General features: G+C 39.4%; 1 protein-coding gene across 3 annotated transcripts in view; it reads right to left on the bottom strand.

The window, feature by feature from the left end:
• TPD52 (tumor protein D52) overlaps positions 1-22808 on the bottom strand; it is a 109746-nt gene that overhangs the window by 51953 nt on the left and 34985 nt on the right. The window lies entirely within an intron of this gene.

Here is a 22808-nt window from a genome sequence, read left to right as displayed (position 1 = left end):
CCATTATCTTGAAACCAAATCAGTACTAGAGGGCTTCTAAGATAAGCCTGTCTTCTGACACAAGACTAAGAGCCAACCAGATATTTTTTAAATATCTCACTTAATAACAACCATACTTACGGTTACTAAGGCTTCTTACTGACTTTTATCCATTTTTGAAAAAGTCATTACCCAACAGGTACTTATCGAAACAGCATATAATTTCATTTATCCCAGTAAGCTCTCTCAGTGGTAAAAGGATAGGATAATTCAAGAGGCAATGGGAAAGGGGCATAGAGCGGAAAAATGCTTTCCTGAAAAGTATCCAGAAATCATGTAAGTACTGTTACATTGTCCCTAAAAGATCAAAATAAAGAACTATGTGTATGATTTCATAATTGAACTAAATACAGCTAAGACTGCTAATTAATCACTGAACAAGTTTCCTTATTCCTACACACATAGGTAGACTACATTTCCTAACCTCCCTTATGGTTAGATGTGGCCACGTGACTAAGCTCCAGCCAGATGAAAATGATATATATTTAACATGAGGGGGGTATAAAGATTGTTGATAGCTACTGAGGTTTGGAGGTCTTTACTGCAGCAAAAGTTAGAGGAAGTTGACTGATAGAAATATTTTGCCAAATAGAGCTTCAGATAGATTTTTAAGGTTTCTCTTCTATTGATTTATTTACCTATTTATTTATTTATTTATTTATTTATTTATTTATTTAGAGAGAGAGAGAGAGAGAGAGTGTGCACACATGAGTTGTAGAGCAAGAGAGAAAGAGTCCTAAGCAGGCTCCATGCTCAACACAGACACCAACATGGGGCTCGATCCCATGACCCTGGGATCATGACCTGAGCCAAAATCAAGAATCAGATGCTCAACTGACTGAGCCATGCAGGCTCGCCACGTTCCTTTTTTAAAATGACCATATCCATGGATGAAAAAATTTTGGAAACAGTGTGATAGCTGCACGACAATATAAATGTAATTAGTGCTAAACAACAGTACACCTAAAAATGGTTAATAGAAATCACAAATTTTGTGTTAGATAATGTATTTTACCACAATAAAAGTAATGATCATACAATTTTAAGGGTCGAGACCATCATTCACACTTTCCTACCAGAAAGACTCAAATAAGAAGTTCAAATGGAGCATCAGGGGAGAGATGAAAACACAGCAACCATAACTAAGGAGTATTCGCTCCTAAACATTTTAAGTATTCCTTCCTGAGACCACAATCAAGATCTCTGTGTTCGGAGTGGTTCAGAAAGTATTTCCAATGAAAAATAAGCAGCCCCTGGCAGACAGAGGTAGGCTGGTTAGGTTATCACAGTAGGGAGGCCATCGTCCTCAAGACAACAGTCACTAGGGAACAAGAGTGTACTGCCAGACCAATAACCTATTTCAGATCCTGCCATCATGCTCCCTGGTATTTATTAAGTGAGGTGAAGTCTTACATCTACACACAAACCTGCATACAGAGGTTTATAGAAGCTTTATTTGTAATTGCCAAACCCATAAGCAATCAAGAGGTCTATCGATAGGTGAGTAGATAAACTGTAGTACATCTAGACAATGGAATATTATTCAGCAATAAAAGGAAATGAGCTATTAAGCCGTGAAAAGATACGGAAGAACCTTAAATGCGTATCGCTTAGTGAAAAGATCCAGTCTGAAGAAGACTACATAATATATGGTTCTGACTGTATCACGTTCTGGAAAAGCCAAAACTAGGGAGGCAGTAAAAAGCTCAGTGGTTGCCAGGGACCAGGAGGAGGCCGAGATAAACAGGCAGAGCGCAGAGGACCTTTAGGGCAGTGAAACTACTCTGCATGATACTCTAACAGCGGATACATGACAGTATGCATTTGTGCAAACCCACTGAACTGTACAACCCTAATGCAGACTACGGACTTTAAGTTAATAATGAAGTGTCAATATTAATCAATTATAACATGTACCACATAAATACAAGATGTTAATAATGAGAGAAACCAGAGGGGTGGGTAGATACGGGAACTCTCTCTATTATCTGCTCAATTTCTGTACACGTACTACTGCACTAAAAAATAGTCTATTAATTTAAATTAAAACCAGGTGGGGAAGAAAACAAACAAACAAACATGTTTCACCCACTCTGCTATTCTGCCCAGGGGAAAACAGGGCACTGAAACCCACCTGCTTGGACTGTTATCCAGGCTTTGTAAGTATCTGAAGGACGACCACAGAAGACACACTGCTATGTAGTTTCCAGGGCAGCTCTGAGCTCACGATAAAAGAAATGACTTAATTGTCAAGCTCCATTATTAATGCAAAGTAAACCTGAGCAGCAGTCTAGTTAAATTCCTCGCGTGTATTAAAGAAAAACAAACAAACAAAAAAATCATAGTGGTTTGAACATCGGCTCCCCAGCCAAAGATGCTGCAAATTTATGGAGTACTTTCATCTTCAAAGAATCTTCCATCACAGGTGAAAGTGGACTGCAAACTGGCTAGCGGTCTAACATCTTTCTAAAACTAAACAGAAACAGATAATCTGTTGAATACAGAAGTAGGGCGCCAAGTTTGAGGCCTATACTTGATCCTCAGTCTTTTTTTCTTGGCAAAATTCAGTGAAAACAGCCTAGCAAGATGGCAGACCCATCACAGCCCAATGATACAATTAATATTGGCAGCCAGCCCTTGTTGCCTTCCATGGATTTCTAAGGAGGCAAGCGAGGCCCCAGCATCTCCATTAAGTAGTGTTCTAAACATTTAAACAGCATGTTGATCAAAACAGAGAGCAATTCAAATGTAGATTCTCCATAAGAGGATTTGATTTAGAGAGATAATCCTCTGGAGAAATCTGGCCTCCAAATTTGAGAGGTGGAAATCAAAGGCAGTAACTGCACAGGGACAGAGTGACACTCAGAAACGAGCTCGGAAAGACCGGAGACCATGGTAACACTTGCTTCACAGGAAGATGATGGCTTTAAGGAAGCTGATCCGAGATTTTTCTCCGCCACGTTCTCTTACTTTTTTTTTTTAATTTTTTTTTTCAACATTTATTTATTTTTGGGACAGAGAGAGACAGAGCATGAACGGGGGAGGGGCAGAGAGAGAGGGAGACTCAGAATCGGAAGCAGGCTCCAGGCTCTGAGCCATCAGCCCAGAGCCCGACGCGGGGCTTGAACTCACGGACCGCGAGATCGTGACCTGGCTGAAGTCGGACGCTCAACCGACTGCGCCACCCAGGCGCCCCTTCTCTTACTTTTAAACAAAACCAGAACCACTGTTCCAACTGACTTCCCTTTATAGAGTTTACTCAGCTGCTTACGAACAAGCAGAGGGAGAGAAGAAGACAATGTGAGGCCTTCTGCCCTCTAGCTGAAGACCAACAGAGTTTTTACAACAGAAACTAGAAGCCACTTCCCTGAGAAACTATCTGAATCAAGGCTCACTCTGGCTGCTGGCAAAGGACAGTTCACTATGTGGCATCTCAGAAATGGGTAAGAGTCCGCTCCTTTCAGCCAGGTGGCCTGCTGTTTACCGCGTGCTATGCTGAGTATTACAGTGACAAACTTCCTATTAAATATATCTTAGCACCAGGAAGCCAGTCAACAACATACTTAGCGGGGAGAAAGAGTGAAAGCAGAGATGATCTAGATAACAAACATAATATAGGAGTAAATTAGGCAAACAAGTGAAATACGTGCGTGTGAATGTGTGTGAGAGCTGAGGGGTCCCAGGAGGTTGGGAATGTAAGGGCATAACTCAGAACTTCATACTAAAAATTAGAGCATAGACTGGTTACCTAAGGCTTTTTTTTTTAATGTTTATTTATTTTTGAGAGAGAGACAGAGCGTGAGCGGGAGAGGGGCAGAGAGAGAGAGAGAGAGAGAGAGAGAGAGAGAGAGACAGAATCTGAAGCAGGCTCCAGGCTCTGAGCTGTCAGCACAGAGCCCAGCGTGGGGCTCGAACTCACAAGATGTGAGATCATGACCTGAGCTGAAGTCGGTCACTTAACCGAGTGAGCCACCCAGGTGCCCCTCCTGAGGCTTTTTAACAAATTATTACAAAATTCAGCAGCTTAAACCTTAAACCGTTCATTATTTCACAGTTTGGGAAGCCCAGGTAGCAGGGAGCAGCTTAGTGGGGTGGTTCTAACTCAGGGTGTCTCTGATATTGCAGGCAAGGCATCGGCCAAGGCTGCAACCTCCCAAGTCCTAACTGGGCTGGAGAAGCTGCCAGCATGAGGCTTTAGTTCCTCCCCACATGGGCCCCTTCACAGAGCTGCTCACAACTTGGCAGAAAGTTTCCCTTAGGGCAAGAGACCAAGAAAGACAGAGAGAGAGAGAGAGAGAGAGAGAGAAGCCACAGTCTTTTACAACCTCATCTTAGAAGGGACATTACATACCATCCTTTCTGCCATCTGCGAAACCTGGTACCGATCGGGAGATGCCTACACAAAAATTGAATACCAGTATCACTGGAAACCATCCTGAAGGCTGGCTACTATGCAGGGTGTGCTAGTTTTACAAGTGGTGCAGAAAACCCCCTCAGTAATGAGTTGTGACCCTGAAATTTGCCAACAGAAAAGCTTCTAGCACATCTTGTAAAGACAAAAATTTTCTAAGTTCTCAATCATACGTCAAGAATGACGTAACTCACCTGCCACAAATACTCATCTATCACAAATAAACCACTGAGGTTTATCTCCAGTATGGCAGCCAGAGGAATCTGCACAAACGCACAGGAATATCAAGTATACATTTGCAAGATAAAAAGGCTGAATAACTAGAAGATGATGTCATAGAAGGAGCAAGTGCTCCAGAGTCGGGCAGAGTGGGACATAAATGACAACTCCACAGGTCACTGGCTGTCTTACCTTTGGCAAGTTTATCAGCATAAGCTTCCGTTTTCTCATCTGTAAAACTGGGCTGATATCTCGACAGGGTTATTGCAAACAGCCTAGAACATGCTCAGCATAGACACTCAGTAAACAATGGCATTTATTGCTAATAAACCACTCTATCTGGAAAATTAAAACTAAATTAATTGACTCATAGTCTAATAAAAATCACAGGACTGGAAGTATTAACAGTATTAACAGTATATCCTGTAGAACATGAGCAAATGAGCCACCCAAGGTGACTATTGAAAATGAAGTCTACCGGGGTACCTGGGTGGCTCAGTTGGTTAAACGTCCGATTTCAGCTCAGGTCATGATCTCATGGTTTGTGAGTTTGAGGCCCATGCCGGGCTCCCTGCTGTCAGCACAGAGCCCATTTTGGATCCTCTGTCCCCCTTTCTCTCTGCTCACCCCCACTCTCGAGTGCTCTACCTCTCTCTCAAAAATAAATAAACATTAAAAAAGAAAAAGATTACTGGCCTCACCTTCAGAAACCAATTGCATCTAAAACTAAATGCTTACTATGTGACAAGCAGTGTTCTAAACTTCACATAAATTAATGTATTTGATCCTTACCACATTAGGACACAGATATAACATAGACCACCCATTTAAAATCACACTATACTCTTTCCTCCCCTCCCCCCCCTACACACATAACCCTTGATTTTGCTCTATTTAATCTTTCAGTGGTATATATTAACTAACATACTATATAATATACTTACCCTGCATATTGATTATCGACTATCTTCCCCCACTAGAACATAAGTTATACAGAAGGAATATTTTTTTTGTTTGGTTTATTTATACATTGGTATATCCCTAAGTGCCTAGAACAGTGTCTGACACAAATGAGTATTTATTAAATGAATGTCCGGATCTAAACCTTTCAGTAGCTCCACTGATTATCAAAGTCCAGGCATCCTCTCAAGGATTCTGGACACTGACTGACCTTTCCCCATCCTTACTCCCCTTAAGTAAGACCCAGGAATCCAGGGAATCAGCATTTGTCTTTCTTCATTTTTTGTCCTTGTTCATAGACCCCCTCCTCCAGGAATGCCTCACCCTATTCTAGAACACTTTCATCTATCAACATCACACTTGTTTCAGCCATTCTCCAAGACCTCTGAAATGGTGTCTTTTTCAAATATTTCAAAGACTTTGCAAAGGTCCACTCCAAGGAGACAATTTCTGGATTTTCTACTAACCTACCTGCAGAGAACAGACCTATGGACTAATTCCCAGACTATGTCCATGTTCCAACAACACAACCTGATTATGTGGCTTATCCTATTTTTCCTATTCTCTGTGAATTTTTACAATAAAAGCCATCAACTGAGTTAAACCGAGCATATCCGTTTCTTCAAGCCTAAAAGAGCCTAATAACACAGGAGGTATCAATTAACAGTAGTTCAGAACATGAACTTGTGGGGTGCCTGGGTGACTCAGTCAGTTAAGCATCTGACTTTGGCTCAAGTCATGATCTCGCTGTTCGTGAGGTCGAGCCCCGCATCGGGCTCTGTGCTGACAGCTCAGAACCTGGAGCCTGCTTCGGATTCTGTGTCTCCCTCTCTCTCTCTGCCCCTCTCCTGTTCACACTTTGTCTCTCTCTCAAAAATAAATAAACATTAAAAAAATTATTTAAAAAAAGAACATGAACTTGACATAAGCCATAGCCAGAAAAGGAATAGGTACACAAATCTAACCACATAAAAATATAAAACTTCTACAAAACAAAAATATCCAATGAGGTTAAAAGAAACTATAAACAGGGAAAAAATATTTAGAAGACATTTCACAAAATCTAATTTCCTTAACAGAACAAAACATTTGTTAAGATCAATAACCCAATAAAAAAGAGTAATGGATATAAAATTAGTTCTAGATAAACATAAATAACCCAATATATGAAAAAAATTTTAATCTCATTAATGAATGTAAATCAAAATAAGACAAAAATGTTCACAAATCAGAGGCGCAAATATAAAAAAGTTACATTATTCTCAGTGCTGGCAAGACTGAAAAACAAGGTTCAACTCAAGGAAGGTTCAAACTCAAGGAAGGGCAATTTGTTAATTACTACTAATACTGACCATGACAAACGTGACATCCCTTTTACCTAGCAGATCAACTGCTAAAAACGTACCCTCAGACACACAGTGTCACCAAAAATACACCAAAATATATAAAAGAATACTAATTGAGGCATTATTTATAAATGTTAATATCACAAATAGGTTAATTATGGAATACTATGTTGTTAAAAAAATTAGTTAAATCTTTTTAAATTTCTAAAACATAAAGCTTTAAAAAGCTTGCTTAAAAAAGCAAGGCAAAACTAAAATGAGAAATAAAAGAAGGTCATTATTACCAACAATAACAATAAAAAGGATTATAAAGGAATACTATTCCTTTATATGAACAATTACACACCAACAAATTAAAGAACTTAGGTGGAATGAACAAATATCTAGAAAGACACAAAATCCTCAAACTGATTTAAGAATAAATAGAAAGTGTGAAAAGAACTCTAACAAGTAAAGAGATTGAATTAGTAAACAAAATACTACCCACAAGGAAAACTCGAGGCCCAGATGGCTTCACTGGTGAATTGTACCAAATATTTAAAGAGTTCATACCAATTCTTTACAACCTTTTCCAAAAAAAAAAAACAAAAAACTGAAGAGGAAGGACCACTATCCAACTCATTCTGTGAGGCTAGTATTGCCCCGATACCAAAATCAGACAAATTTACCACCAAAAAATTATAGATCAATATCTCTAGAATAAACATGACACAAAAATCTTCAAAATACTAGTAAATCCATACCCAGCAACACACAAAAGGAATTTATAACATGAACAAGTGGGGTTTATTCCAGGAATGCAAGGTTGACTGACCATCTAAAAATCAACGTAATATATCATGCCAACAGTAAAAGGCCTAAAAACATTTGATCATCACAATAGACACAAGAAATGCAGAAAAGGCATTTGACAAGATTCGTCACCCCTTTATAATAAAAACACTCAACCAACTCAGAATGTAAGAGAACTTCAACCTGATAAAGGGCATCTATATGAAAACCACAGCTAGGGGCGCCTGGGTGGCTCAGCTGTTGCTCTGACTCATAATTTTGGCTCAGGTCATGGTCCCAGGGTTATGGGATTAAGTCCCTCATCAGGCTCTGCACTGAGCATGGAGCCTGCTTAAGATTTTTTCTCTCTCTCCCCCTTTTCCTCTCCCCCACTCAAGCACTTTTGTGTCTCTACACACACACACACACACACACACACACACACACACACACACACACACAGATAACACCTTACTTATTGGCAGAAGATGGAAAGATTGGTTTTCCCCTAAGATCAGGAACCAGATAGGACGTCCACTCTCACTACTTCTATTCAACATTGTACTGAAGTTCTAGCCAGGACACTTAAGCAAGAAAATGAAATGAAGGGCACCTATCATGAAAATGAAAACTATCTGTTTGCAGATGAAATGATCTAATACATAGAACAACTAAGGAATTGCCTATAGAACTATTAAAACTCATAAATGAGTTCAGTAAGTTTGCAGAATACAAGATCCATATAAAAAAATTAACCCATATCTATATAATTACAATGGATAATCTGAAAATGAAATTAAGAAAAAAGTTCCATTTCATAATAGCAGCAGAGAAGCACCTGTCTGGCTCAGTCAGAAGAGCATGTGACTCTTGATCTCAGTAAGGTTAAGCCCCTGCATTGGCTATAGAGATCTCTTAAAAAAAAAAAAACTTTAAAAAAAGAATGCCACTTAAAAAAATATACTTAAAAATGAAGTATAAAACTTATACTCAAAAACTACAAAATATTATAGAGAGAAATCAAAGACGCTGTAAATAAATGGAAAGGTATCCCATATTCATGTATCAAAAGACTTTTAATATTGTTAAGGTGGCAATATCCCCCAATCAATCTACAGATTCAATGCAATATCTATCAAAATCACAGCAGATTTCTTTGCAGAAATTAATTTACACATTAATTCTAAAATTCCTATGGAAATCCAAGGCACTTAAAATAGCCAAAACAATCTTGAAAAAAGAGTAAGTTGGAAGACTCACACTTTCCAATTTCAAAACTTACTACAAAGTTACAGTAATGAAGATAGTGTGGGGGCGCCTGGGTGGCTCAGTTGGTAAGTGTCCGACTTCAGCTCAGGTCATGATCTCACGGTTTGTGAGTTCGAGCCCTGCATCGAGCTCTGTGCTGACAGCTCGGAGCCCGGAGCCTGCTTCGGATTCTGTGTCTCCCTCTCTCTCTGCTCCTCCCCCACTCACACTCTGTCTCTTTCTCAAAAATAAATAAACATTAACAAATTAAAAAAAAAATAGTGTGGTATGAACCTAAGGAAGAGTGTATCAGTCTGCTAAGGCCATGTGACATACTAAGAAATATGTATTTGGTCTCTACCCTCAGTCCTTGACACAGAGCTCCTAAAACCCTTTTAAGTACCTGAGCGATGGGGGTGATTAGTGCATCTTACAAAGAGCTCCTAAATCCCTTGGAATTTCCTAGGTAATAGGAATGTCTTTTGTTCTAATGAGGCAACTCTTAGTGGGCTTCTGGATAGCTTCAGGATACAGACTAATTACCAGAAAGACCAAGCCATGATCAGAAGCTTGTAACTCGGGGTGCCTGGGTGGCGCAGTCGGTTAAGCGTCCGACTTCAGCCAGGTCACGATCTCGCGGTCCGTGAGTTCGAGCCCCGCGTCAGGCTCTGGGCTGATGGCTCAGAGCCTGGAGCCTGTTTCCGATTCTGTGTCTCCCTCTCTCTCTGCCCCTCCCCCGTTCATGCTCTGTCTCTCTCTGTCCCAAAAATAAATAAACGTTGAAAAAAAAAATTAAAAAAAAAAAAAAAAAGAAGCTTGTAACTCTAAGCTAACCCCTGATATCCCAGGGAGGGGACAGAAGCTCAAAACTGAATGAATAATCATTCATGCTTATATGATGAAGCCTCCATAAAAATCCATAAACTAACTCCAGGGCTTGGGAGCTTCCAGGTCAGTGAAAACATGGAGGTGCTAGGAGGGTGGTATGCCCCGAGAGAACATGGAAGTTCTGTACCCCTTCCCCATACCCTGTCCTATGTACCTCTTCATCTAGCTGTTCATCTGTAACTTCTATTATCCTTTATAATAAACCAGTAAACGTGTTTCCCTGAGTTCTATCAGCCATTCTAGCAAATTATGGGACTTGAGGAGGGGATCATAAGAGGTCTAAACTTGCAACTAGTGTCTTAAGGGCAGGGAGGTGTAGCCTTGTGGAACTGAGTCTTTTAACTTGTGGGGTCTACACTAACTCCAGGGAGTAAGTGTCCTAACTGAATTGTAGGACACCCAGTTGGTATCCGGAGAATGAGAAAACTGGTTGGTGTGGGGAAAATCCCCCTACATTTGGCATCAGAATTGTTAGGAGTACAGAAAAACAATTTACTTCCTTTCAGGGTGCGGTAACAAAACACAGCAGGTGCGCTAAACAAGAGAAATTTATTTTCTCACAGTTCTGGAGGACAGAAGTCCAAAATCAAAGTGCCATTAGGGCTGGTTTTTAATGATGCCTATCTTCCTAGCTTATCCAGTTACCTTCTTGTTGCATCTCCGCAGGATTTTTCCTTTGTACATGAAGGGGAGATGGCGGAGTGGAGGGAGCGATATCTGGTGTCACCACTTGTAAGAACACAAGTCCTAGCTGATTAGGGCCCCACTCTATAGCCTCAGGTAACCTTATCTCCTTAAAGACCCTATATCTCCAAATACAGTCATATTGGGGGTTAGAGCTTCAACATGTGAATTTTGAAGGGATACAGTTCAGTCCATAACATCTAGACATATAGAGATCAACAGAATAAAAGTGAGAGTCCAGAAATGAATAGTCACATTTAAGATCAACTGAGTTTTGACAAAGTGCTGAGACAATAAGGTGGAAGAAAAGGCCTTTCATCAAATTGTACTGGGACTACTGGATACCCACATGCAGAGGAATGAAGATGGACTGTACCTCTAACTACATACTTAGAATAAAAGACTTAAAAATCCAGGGCTTAAACTATAAAACTCTTAGAAAAAACAGAGATAAATCTACGGGGCCTGGAATTAGGCAATGGTTTATTATATACGACGCCAGAAGTGCAAGCAAAAAAAAAAAAAAAAAGATAAATCAGATATCATCAAAATAAAAAAACTTTCATGCTTCAAGAACCCTATCAAGAATGTGAAAAGCTAACCCACATTATGGGAAGAAATATTGGAAAATTGTATACATATATGATAAAGAAGTTGTATTTAGAATATATTAAAAAACCCTCTTACAACTCAATGAGAAAACCCAGTTAAAAAATGGACAAAGGATCTAAATAAACATTTCTCCAAAGAAGATGTACACAAAGCCAGTAAGTACATAAAAAGATGGTCAACGTTATTAGCCATCAGCGAAATGGAAATTAAAACCATAGTGAGATACCACTTCACACCTACTAGAATGACTATAATCATAAAGGCGGGGCACTTGGGTGGCTCAGTCCATTAAGCATCCAACTTTGTCTCGGGTCATGATCTCACAGGTCATGAGTTCCAGCTCCGCAACGGGCTCTGCACTGTTCAGATCCTCTGTCTCTGTCTCCCTCTCTCTCTGCCCTTCCCCTGCTCACATGCTCACTCTCTCTTTCTCTCTCTTGCTCTAAAATAAACATTTTTTTAAAGGCAATACTAAGTAGTGTTCGTGAGGATATGGAATAACCAGAATTTTCATACATTGCTAGTAGGCACATAAAATTAGTGCAGTCGCTTTAGAAGACAGTCTGGCCGTTCCTCAAATGTTGAACACTGAGTTACCAGACTCCAAAGTATATACCAAAAAGAAATTAAAACATACATTCACACAAATATACAGGAGTATTCAAAATACCCCAAAAGTGAGGGGCATCTGGGTGGCTCAATTGGTTGAGCATTCAACTTAGACTCAGGTCATTATCTCACAGTCTGTGGGTTTGAGCCCCACATCAGGCTCTGGGCTGACAGCTCAGAGCCTGGAACCTGCTTCAGGTTCTGTCTCCCTCTCTCTCTGCCCTTCCTCTGCTCACTCTCTATCTCTCAAAAATAAATAAATGTTAAAAAAATTTTTTTAAATACCTAAAAAGTGGAACTAGCCCAAATGCTCATTAACTGATGAATGGATAAATAAAATGTGGTATATCCCTACAGTGGAATATTGCTTGACAATAAAGAAATTAAGTATTGATACATTTTATACTACAGATACATCTTGAAAACATGCTAAGAGAAAGAGGCCAGTGACAAAAGACCATATATGTATGAATCCACTTATGTGAAATGTCCAGAATAGGCAAATCTGTAGGAAGTATATTATTGTCTGCCTATGGCTGGGGGCACCAGGGGTGAAGAGTGACTACTAATGCGTAGGAGGTATCTTTTGGGCTGATGTTCTAACACTGATTGTGCTAGAGACTGCACAAGTATATGCTAAAAAAACACTGATTTGTACCCTAGATGAGTGAGTTGCATGGTATGAATTTTATTCCAATAAAGCTGTTATTTTTTAAAAAGCAAGGTAAAGAATAATAGTATGACCCCATCTGTATACATTTTTACCCATAGGTAAGTATGTGTGCTGGAACAGGAATAGAAGTTTTCTGGGGAGGGGCTCCTGGGTGGCTCAGTCAGTTGAACCTCCGATTATTGATTTCAGCTCAGGTCATGATCTCACTCAGTGAGTTGGTGAGTTCAAACCCTGCACCAGGCTCTGTGCTGATAATGTGGAGCCTGCTTGGGATTCTCTGTCTCCCTCTCTCTCTGCCCCTCTCCCTCTCATGTGCTGTTTCTCTCTCTCTCAAAAATGAATAAAGTAATAAATATACATTAAAAAAAGTTTTCTGGGGAACAAGTCAAGAAATATCAGTAATTAACAATGGGAAGGGAGACTATGATGAATGAAAGAAAGAAGAATTTCAATTTTCATTTTATCCCTTGCTGTTCACTTAAAATTTGTTTTCCACCATATAAAAGGAAACGTAAACTTTTTTAAATTAAAAGAATATGAGTTTTGTCTGGTATTAAAACCACACAGTATGGGCATAAGAATAAAGAAACAGATCAATGAAATAAACTCAAGTCCAAAAACTTTGTACACAAAGGAATTTAATATATGATAATAGCTAATATCAGCAGAAAAAAGATACACTATTCCTTAACTCAGGCCAGAAATTCCAGATAAAATAAAAACATTACCACACACACACACACACACACACACACACACACACACAAATATGCCCAATAAAAATCTCAGAAAAACTATAGGGGGTAGCACTCTGCCCTGTAACTATAGACTACTTTCACAATAGATGGCTTCTCTAGGACACAAAATCCAAAAGTTACTAAAAGACTGATAAATCTGGTTACATATAAACTTAAACTGTTATAATAAAAGATAACATTAGTTAAATGAAAAGTCATGTTTGTCTTTTAGCAACAAAATATTTACAACAGATGGAAGTTTACACACTTTGCACATACATATAATAAGAATTCAACAGATGGTATCTTAACATAATAAAACTGAAATTAAATTCGTATTTTTCAACAAAACAATGCATGGAATGAATTACAGATTCATTGTAAAAGTTATTAATGGCACTTAAATACAATATATGTATGTAAGTGAAGTGTAGCCTTAATCTTAAAAATGGTTTGGGGGTCCCTGAGTGGCTCAGTCAGTTAAGCGTCCAACTTTGGCTCAGGTCATAATGTCGTGGTTTGTGAGTTCGAGTCCCGTGTCGGGCTCTGTGCTGACAGCTTGGAGCCTGGAGCCTGCTTCAGATTCTGTCTCCCTGGATCTCTGCCCCTCCCTCATTTGCACTCTGTCTCTCTCTTTCTCTCAAAAATAAGCAAACATGAAAAATATTTTTTAATGGTTTGTATTTTTATCAACACTGTCATCTGACCCTCTTCAGTGAGCAATATAAAACAATGTTTGTTATAATCATTTCAGCTAAAAAAAAATCTAAGACAAGTATTTTTAAGTAAGCAGGTTTTCTTCCATTATCATATGCCTTACAATCAGAGATATATTCATGCGGTGTTTAAAACAAAAAAAAAAATCTGCGCTAAAATAAACATTCAAGTTTATGTTGGTTTTCTCCTCCTCTACCCACAAATATTTATGAATATATCCAGCTAGGTACCAATTTCCCACTAAGAACAAATAATCTCTTTAAAACTAAGTGTTCTTTAAGGTGAACAGAGCAAAACCACCACCTTTCACACCCCCAGAAAAGGCAAGACACAGCAGAAGCTTCAAGTGTACATGAAGTGACACTTTCTCCTCTCCCTGCAGGATGAGATCACATTATTCAATTCAATTCAAAGATTACAGTCACATAGAGTGGAGGTTTTGACTGAATGCTTTTATAATGAGCTCTCAGAAAGTCTTAGGCTTACTCTTACTTAATGTAGTCATTAATCCTCATGAACACCTTATTGTAAAAACTAACAAATACACCGGATAAAAGTAATCAAGTCCAAAGAGACCAGCCACACTAATCCCCTGAAACTTCAGGAGTCACAAGGAAAAATGTAATGTAATTTAATAACCCCTCCTCCCCCCGAACTCTGTACATTTGTTACAAGGAGTTCCTACTGGGATTACATTCCCAGTATAAATGCCTGACTTTCAAGCCCAGACCAAACCATGCTGCCTTAAAGACACTAAACGTGCATTAGTTGATCACTTGTTGTCTCCTTTCACACAGCCAGGGTGGTTTACAGACAAGGCTTCAGTCTGACTTTATCTTTTTCTTTATTCATTTGGGAGATTTTCACTGGTTTCCAGTTGAGTTCCTAGAGCTATGGGTAATAATAGCTCTAGATGGTGAACTGAATAAAAACACGGTGAAAGGTTTTCTTTTCAATTAGTATTAATTATATAATTAATAATAAAGGAGTTAGGTTTATCATTAGCATTATTATGATTATTTCTACTTTACATATTCCCCTCATACTTGCAACACATTATCCCATGTAAGCCTTCAAAAAAAAAAAAAAATCCCTAGCCAATGATGTTTTATCATCATTACCGTTTTATACATGAGAAAGCTGAAAATCAAATAAATTACTTAGCTAAAATCCCACAAGAATTCTTTCATGCAAACTAGAATCAGGTCTGGCACTATGACTAGGACTGTCTCCATTGTAAATCACTGCATCTCAAAACGAAACAGGGGCACCTGGATGGTTCAGTCAGTCAGTTAAGCATGGGACTTCAGCTCAGGTCATGATTTCGTGATTCACAAGTTCAAGCCCAGGTTAAGGCCCTGTGCTGACAGCTCAGAGCCTGGGGCCTGCTTCAGATTCTGTGTCTCCCTCTCTCTCTCGGCCCCTCCTGTGCTCATGCTCTGTCTTTCTCTGTCTCTCAAAAATAAATAAACATTAAAAAAAAAAAAAGAAAGAAAACAAGATTAAGTTGAGTTAGAGTGCACAGAGGAAATAAGGCATTGAATCCGAAGCAGTGTCTGGCCTAAATGAATGGCGATAAACAAGAACATGACAGTTCTAAGGACAATAAGTGAATTAGCTAGATGAGCAAGAAAGGTATGGGGAACCTGGACTTTTGCCAAAAGCCAGTGAAGAGCAGGCCAGGAGCAAAGGGCAGGATCAAAAGGAAAGCAAGCACAGCAAGCGGTCAGGGGCACCATCAAGGCCTTCTGGGCAGGAGGGCACCAGCTGAGACTCCAGAAACATAAGGGCAGCGGAGATGAGGGGAAAGGAGATAGGGCTGGTGATGCACAGGCAGAGAAGTGACAGTTCAGATTTGCATCTTAGATGAGTCCCTTTGGTGACTATGCAATTGGAGCGGGCTAAGCCCAGAGGCGGGGAGCCCCATCAGAAGACCCCGCAGCATCTACATGAGGATGAGGTCCTGAGCCAGGAAGCACCCTGGTGGTCTGTGAGAGAGAAAAAGAGAAATGCTGAGAAATATTTAAGACATAAAATTTGCAACCCTTATCAGATGACTGTATGCAGAGGGAGAAAAAGAAGGATGACTCTCAGATTTCTAACATAGAAAACTGGGTGGATGGGGGAGCCGAGACGATACGGAAGGTTAAACAGCCTTGAAGAAAAACAAACTCTTGGGGCGCCTGGGTGGCGCAGTCGGTTAAGCGTCCGGCTTCAGCCAGGTCACGATCTCGTGGTCCAGGAGTTCGAGCCCCGCGTCAGGCTCTGGGCTGATGACTCAGAGCCTGGAGCCTGTTTCCGATTCTATGTTTCCCTCTCTCTGCCCCTCCCCTGTTCATGCTCTGTCTCTCTCTGTCCCAAAAATAAAAAATAAACGTTGAAAAAAAAAATTAAATAAAAAAAAAAAAAAGAAAACAAACTCCATTTTGGTCAGGTTGATGGGATATCCAAGTAGGTATGTTGCATGGGAAGTCAGAAACAGGACTCTGATACTTATCAGAATAACCAAGAAAATAGGTTGATAAATCATTAACACAGAAAGGTAACTGACATGATCTCATGGTCTGTGAGTTCGAGCCCCGCATCGGGCTCTGTGCTGACAGCTCAGAGCCTGGAGCCTGCTTTGGATTCTGTGTCTCCCTCTCTCTCTGTGCCCCACCCCCCACCCCCCGTGCTCATGCTCTGTCTCTCTGTCAAAAATAAACAAACATTAAAATTTTTTTAAAAAATAAATAAATAAATTCCAGTTAGTGAACATACAATGTAGTATTAGTTTCAGGCATACAATATAGTGATTCGACACTTCCATATGTCACATCACAAATGCACTCCTTTTTAAAAAAATTTTTTAAATGTTTATTCATTTTTGAGAAAAAGAGAGCATGAGCAGGGGAGGGGCAGAGAGAGAGGGAGACACAGATCTGAAGCAGGTTCCAGGCTCTAAGGTATCAGCACAGAGCCTGACACAGGGCTCGAACTCACGAACCATAGGATCATGACCTGAGCCAAAATCAGACACTTAACTGACTGAGCCACCCAGGCGCCCCAACAAGTGCACTCCTTAATCCCCATTGCCTATTTAACACACACACCGCCCCCCCATCCACCTCTGCTCTGGTAACCATCAGTTTGAGCTCTGTAGTTAAAAGCCTGTTTCTCGATTTGCCTCTCTCTCTTTTCCCTTTGCTCATTTATTTTGTGGAAACAGGTATCTTTAAGAGACAGAGAACCTAGAGTGTTTAAGCATGGTTAAAGAAGTATGAGGGGGAACACAGGGAAAGTTCAAAACCTGGAAAGAATAAGAAACAGAGTTTCATAACAAGGAATGGGCAACGGTGCCAGATGCAACAGAAATACCCAGTAAAACAGGGAAGAGAAATCAGCAGTAAGCAGGTGGTGCCTAGTGATGTCAGCAGGCACCTCAGCGGAGTGGTGAAAGAAGAAAGCCTCATTACATGGGCTGAACATGACCGGAAGGTGAGGAGGTGAGGACTAGGAGAGCTGCCCCCTCTCTGGAGAATCGGGGAGATGCGGAAGCAATGTATTAGACAATACTAGGGAGGGATCTATGGGCAAAGGAGGGGTACAGGCATGTTTCATGGGCTAAGGCAATGCTTCTCAACCCGGGCCACACATCAGTCATTTTTAAAAAGCTTGCCTGGTGGCGTGCCTGAGTCAGTTGAGCATCCAACTCTTGATTTCGGCTCAGGTCATGATCCCAGGGTTGTGGGATCAAGCCCCAAATGGGGCTCCACACTGAGTGTGGAGCCTGAGTAAGATTCTCTCTCCCCCTGCCCCTCTTTCCTGTCACATGCTCACTCTAATAAAAAAAAAATTAATAAAAAATGAAATAATAAAAGCTCCCCTGGTGATGCTAACATGCAACTGTGTTAAGAACCACTGGACTCAGAGGTAACAGTTTATGAAGAATGGGAGAACAAAGACTCAAGAAAGAGGGAGTCTGAAGTAGAACAAGAATCTGGAAGAGTACAGAGCCCCAAGGAAAGATGAAGATACAAATCCAGTGCAGTTGGGAGACAGGATATTGGTGTTTCTTTTTCTAAGTGGTGATTAATAAGCAGCCAGAAGTTTTAAGAAATTTTGGGTTTTAACAAAATTACTGCATTTCATCTACTCTCAGATGCTACTATGGTAGCTACCCTGATTTTAGAATCCATAAAATACCGTATTTTTGTAAGTGTTCGTTTCCATTGCATCATTCCAATACCATGAATATCACATCCAATTTTAGTTTCAGGTCCTAAAGACTGCTGAATGATTGAAATTTAAATATGAACTATGACAATCAGCAACCTAAGTACAAAACTTTTAAAGATAAGCTGTGGGGCGCCTGGGTGGCTCAGTCGGTTAAGCATCTGACTTCGGCTCAGGTCATGATCTCACAGCTTGTGAGTTCGAGCCCCAGATCAGGCTCTGTGCTACAGCTCAGAGCCTGGAGCCTGCCTTGGGTTCTGTGCCTGTGTCTCTCTCTGCCCCTCCCCCACTTGCGCTGTCTCTCTCTCTCTCTCTTTCTCTCTCAAAAATATTGAAAAAAAAAAAAAGATAAGATGTTAAACATCACCAGTCTCTGAAGTAATCCCGCAAAGTTCCACATAAAACCACTGCTGGCCTAGGCTCTACCAGTTTCGTTATCAAATCCTATCCCAGAACCACTACCTCTAGTCACATGAGTATGTCAGAAGGAAAGGAACACTCCAGGCTGGTTTTCATAAACAGTCACGCCAAGTGGCACATTCACTCTGGGAAATAAGGAGTAGCGTGAAGGCCACACTAAGTAAACAGAGCCAGCATCAATATGGCAACACAATCATGGACAAGCTCAGTTCTGCACAGTTCTCATAAAATCAAATGCCCACACTCCTACTTACAGAGTCTAAAATTCTCCTATGTGTTTGATGTTTGCTTCATTTAACATTCGTGTTTTGTTTCATTGAAGTAATTCTGATGTTGGTTCCATTTTGCACTAATTAATTTCTGAAAACCTAAGTACAAACTAGTATCCAAGCTTGAGACTAAATTTTATACTATTTTGAGATAGGGAAAATGTGCTATCTAAAATGCCACCATCTATTATTATTTCAGGTTTTACTCTCTTCTTCTAAAGGGAAAGGGGTTTTTTCTTTGTTTTTATTTTTGAAACCTTTGAGTTTTTGGGGGGGGTTCTTGTTTTTTTGCAAACATGCTCAGGTTACCCTAAATGGATTTTAAATAGTCATTATTCCTCTCAGGCTGAAACAATAAAATAATGCTTCTGCTTTTGAAGATAAAGGTTTATAATTCTGCTTCTAAATTCTTTAGAACATTTTCATTTCAGACAGCACATTAAAAGAAATCTTAAATAAAAGAAATTCACAATTAGAAACGATTATCAGGAACCCCTGGGGGGCTCAGTTGGTTAAGCATCCAACTCCTGAGCTCGGCACACCTCAAGAGATCGAGAATTTGATCTATTGGAATGATTCCTGCTGATCTGACAGTGCGGAGCCTGCTTGGGATTCTCTCTCTCCCTCTGTCTGCCTGCCCCCTCAACACTCACATTCTCTCTCTCAAAATAAATAAATAAAACTTAAAAAAAAATGAAAACATTATCAACTAACCTGATTCAGCAGTTAACTATGAATTTAAAGAGTCTTTTTTCATACAACTTAAAACATTTCAATACCTGCTTGTTCTCAATTCCAACGTGCTGGCTTGGATATTTTCGATACATTATATTTCTCCTGCTCATTGCACATTCACTTCATTTACACATACTTTGATAATCTGACAATCATTTCATAAATGCATGAACTGTGAAATGAAATTGACAAAAAAATTGACAGAATGTCACTTATTCACAAAATCTAATTACTTATAAATTCAGAAGATATGTATGGCAGTATGGATACAGGGCTCTTGGTTCTTTTCTCGAATTCTGGAACTAAAATTCTCTATAATAAAAATGGAACCATGCTAGGCCTGAATACACATTTCATTCAAATCAACTTCAATCTACTACAAATAAATTCATTAAAGGAATGTCATCAGTAATTAAAGATAAGTTACTGGTTTCCATCAAGATAGCTAACTGAAGAAGCAAAGAAATGACAGCTGATTCAATAATTATTGCTGGGGACTATGTGCCAGCCCTAAGGAAAACATCTTTCATAAAGCTTGATCCCCACCTCCATAATTCCTCAAATATTACAGATGGAAGAAATATTTGATTGTGCATTTCTTCCATTTACAAAAGAAATTATGGGTGGATTTTTTTTTCTCATTTAAAAAAATTAATCTTGGAGTGGAAAGGACTTTCAAAAATGACAGAAAACTCATTAGCCATAAAAGAAAAGATGGACAAATACTGTTTCATGAAGATTTAAAACTTCTATTTGGAAACAACTACCATAAACAAAACCAAAAGTCCAATAACAAATTGGACAGGTATCTGGACTATGTGACAGCCAAAGGGTTCATTTTCTTCATATAAAAAAAAGCCACTTAAACCACCAAGAAAAAGAAAAATTCTAAGAGGAAAATGTGATCATATTAGGATGTCAGACAACAGGCACTCTAATTTGCTACTGAAGATTTAAACCTAGTTAAACTTTTTGCTGGCATTTGATGGTATCTATAAAAATGTTAAATACATAGACCTTATAATGCAACAATTCTACATCTAGGAGTTTATCCTGCCACTAGAGTTACACCTATGCAAGGGTATTCCTTTATAGCACTGTTGATAATAATAAAAGGAGGGAGGAAAGTTGTGTCTGCTATGATACTGCTATACAATGGAACAGTCTAAATCCAGTTTTAAGTGAGATTGCTATAAATATTAATATGAAAACATGTTAACGTTGTTAAAATAGAAAAAGCAAAGTTCTATGGCAGATACTTCTATTTATTTACCAAATCATATTTCTTCTTCCTCCAGGGCACACAGCTAGACTACATTTCCCAGCCTTCTCTGCAGTAATGCAGGGCATGTGACTAAGGCTGGCCAATAGAATGTGTGCAAAAGTAATGCCTGACACTTTCAGGCCTGGCCCAGGAAAACCTGCCTTGTGATCTCTGATGCCCTTTCACATCCCCACCACTGTGAGTAAAGAGACCAAATGAAAGGAGCCTGGCTTCCCAAGTTTCCAACTTAATACAAAGCTGCCAAAGAGTACCACCCAACCAAAGACACCACACATTGAACCATTATGAGAGTGAGAATTAAAATTTTATTATGTGAAGCCACTAAAATTGTAAGGTTGTTGGGGCGCCTGGGTGGCGCAGTCGGTTGGGCGTCCGACTTCAGCCAGGTCACGATCTCGCGGTCCGTGAGTTCGAGCCCCGCGTCGGGCTCTGGGCTGATGGCTCAGAGCCTGGAGCCTGTTTCCGATTCTGTGTCTCCCTCTCTCTCTGCCCCTCCCCCGTTCATGCTCTGTCTCTCTCTGTCCCAAAGATGAATAAGCGTTGAAAAAAAAAAAAATTTTTAAAAAAATTGTAAGGTTGTTACAGGAGTTATGTTGTAACTTGTAACCTGACAAATACAGGTCCCATTTGTGACTTCTAAATAAATACACACACACACACGCACACGCACACACACACATACACACACTGATACACCATATAAAAACATAAAGATGAATATTAAACCATAAACAGCTGTTCTCTCTGAGAAATGGGCCTAAAGATCAGGGAAGTAAATAAGGATGCTTTTGCTTTTCACTTTCTACTTCTTTGTGCTGTTTGACTTTTGTTTCTGTTATTTTACATTCATTAAATAAGAGTTCGTGAAAATCAGAGAGTTGTTAAAAATGTCAAAGTTTATCTGAAACAAAATGCCAGCTTATATTTATATTTAATTGCCACAGTACTATAGACTGCCTTATATCACTGTATCAACCAAAGAAACAATTATCTCATTTATAATGCTCTACATTTCAGCCTTTATTATTTCCTCTAAAATTTGTTCATTTTGTACATATTAGCTTAAGATTTATAAACTGAATTTTTTTACGTTTAGCTTTTATTCTGACTTTTGTCTTTAATATCCTAATATTTACCTTTATGCACAGCAGAAAGACATATCATGCTTCAAAATGCTAAATTCCATTTTCAATAAATATTTGTGAACTACAGTGCATTCCATTTCTTCTACCTTAAATGAATAAATAATAACTTATTGAATGTTTTACATTTTCTCTCAAAATTTGCAATAATTTTTAAGACATTCACTTTTTCACCCTTTCATGTTTTCCAAATTTCTCCAGATCATTTTTCCATCTGGATTTTTTGGGAGGAAGGGAGGACAAAATACTACAGGAATGACTTCATCCTTTGTAATGTCATATTCCAAGTATAAAAACTATACATTATAGGATCTTTTATAAAACTTTAAGCCTTTGAGGTTTGTTTGAATGTCCTGTTTAACTAGCAAGTAAATTTTGGTTGATATGTTCCCTCACTTATTTTTGATAATTCGCATGTATAAGTAAGATCCCTGCTTGACACTTCCTCATGCTCATCTCCTATTTACCTTAAATATACATGAGTTTATTACTAATGAAAACTTCTTGATCCTATTACTCACACCTGCTTGCCTCAGAACATGAACTTTAAAAAAGAGAACAATTTTGGGGCGCCTGGGTGGTGCAGTCGGTTAAGCGTCCGACTTCAGCCAGGTCACGAGCTCGCGGTCCATGAGTTCGAGCCCCGCGTCAGGCTCTGGGCTGATGGCTCAGAGCCTGGAGCCTGTTTCCGATTCTGTGTCTCCCTCTCTCTCTGCCCCTCCCCCGTTCATGCTCTGTCTCTCTCTGTCCCAAAAATAAATAAATGTTGAAAAAAAAAAAAAGAACAATTTTTAAATAATTGCAATTATTTTAAAAATCAAACCAGAC

This window comes from Herpailurus yagouaroundi, unplaced genomic scaffold (assembly GCF_014898765.1).
Source record: "Herpailurus yagouaroundi ecotype Mexico unplaced genomic scaffold, PumYag 165, whole genome shotgun sequence".
In the NCBI taxonomy this organism is placed as follows: domain Eukaryota; kingdom Metazoa; phylum Chordata; class Mammalia; order Carnivora; family Felidae; genus Herpailurus; species Herpailurus yagouaroundi.
This window is presented reverse-complemented; position numbering and strand designations above follow the sequence as displayed.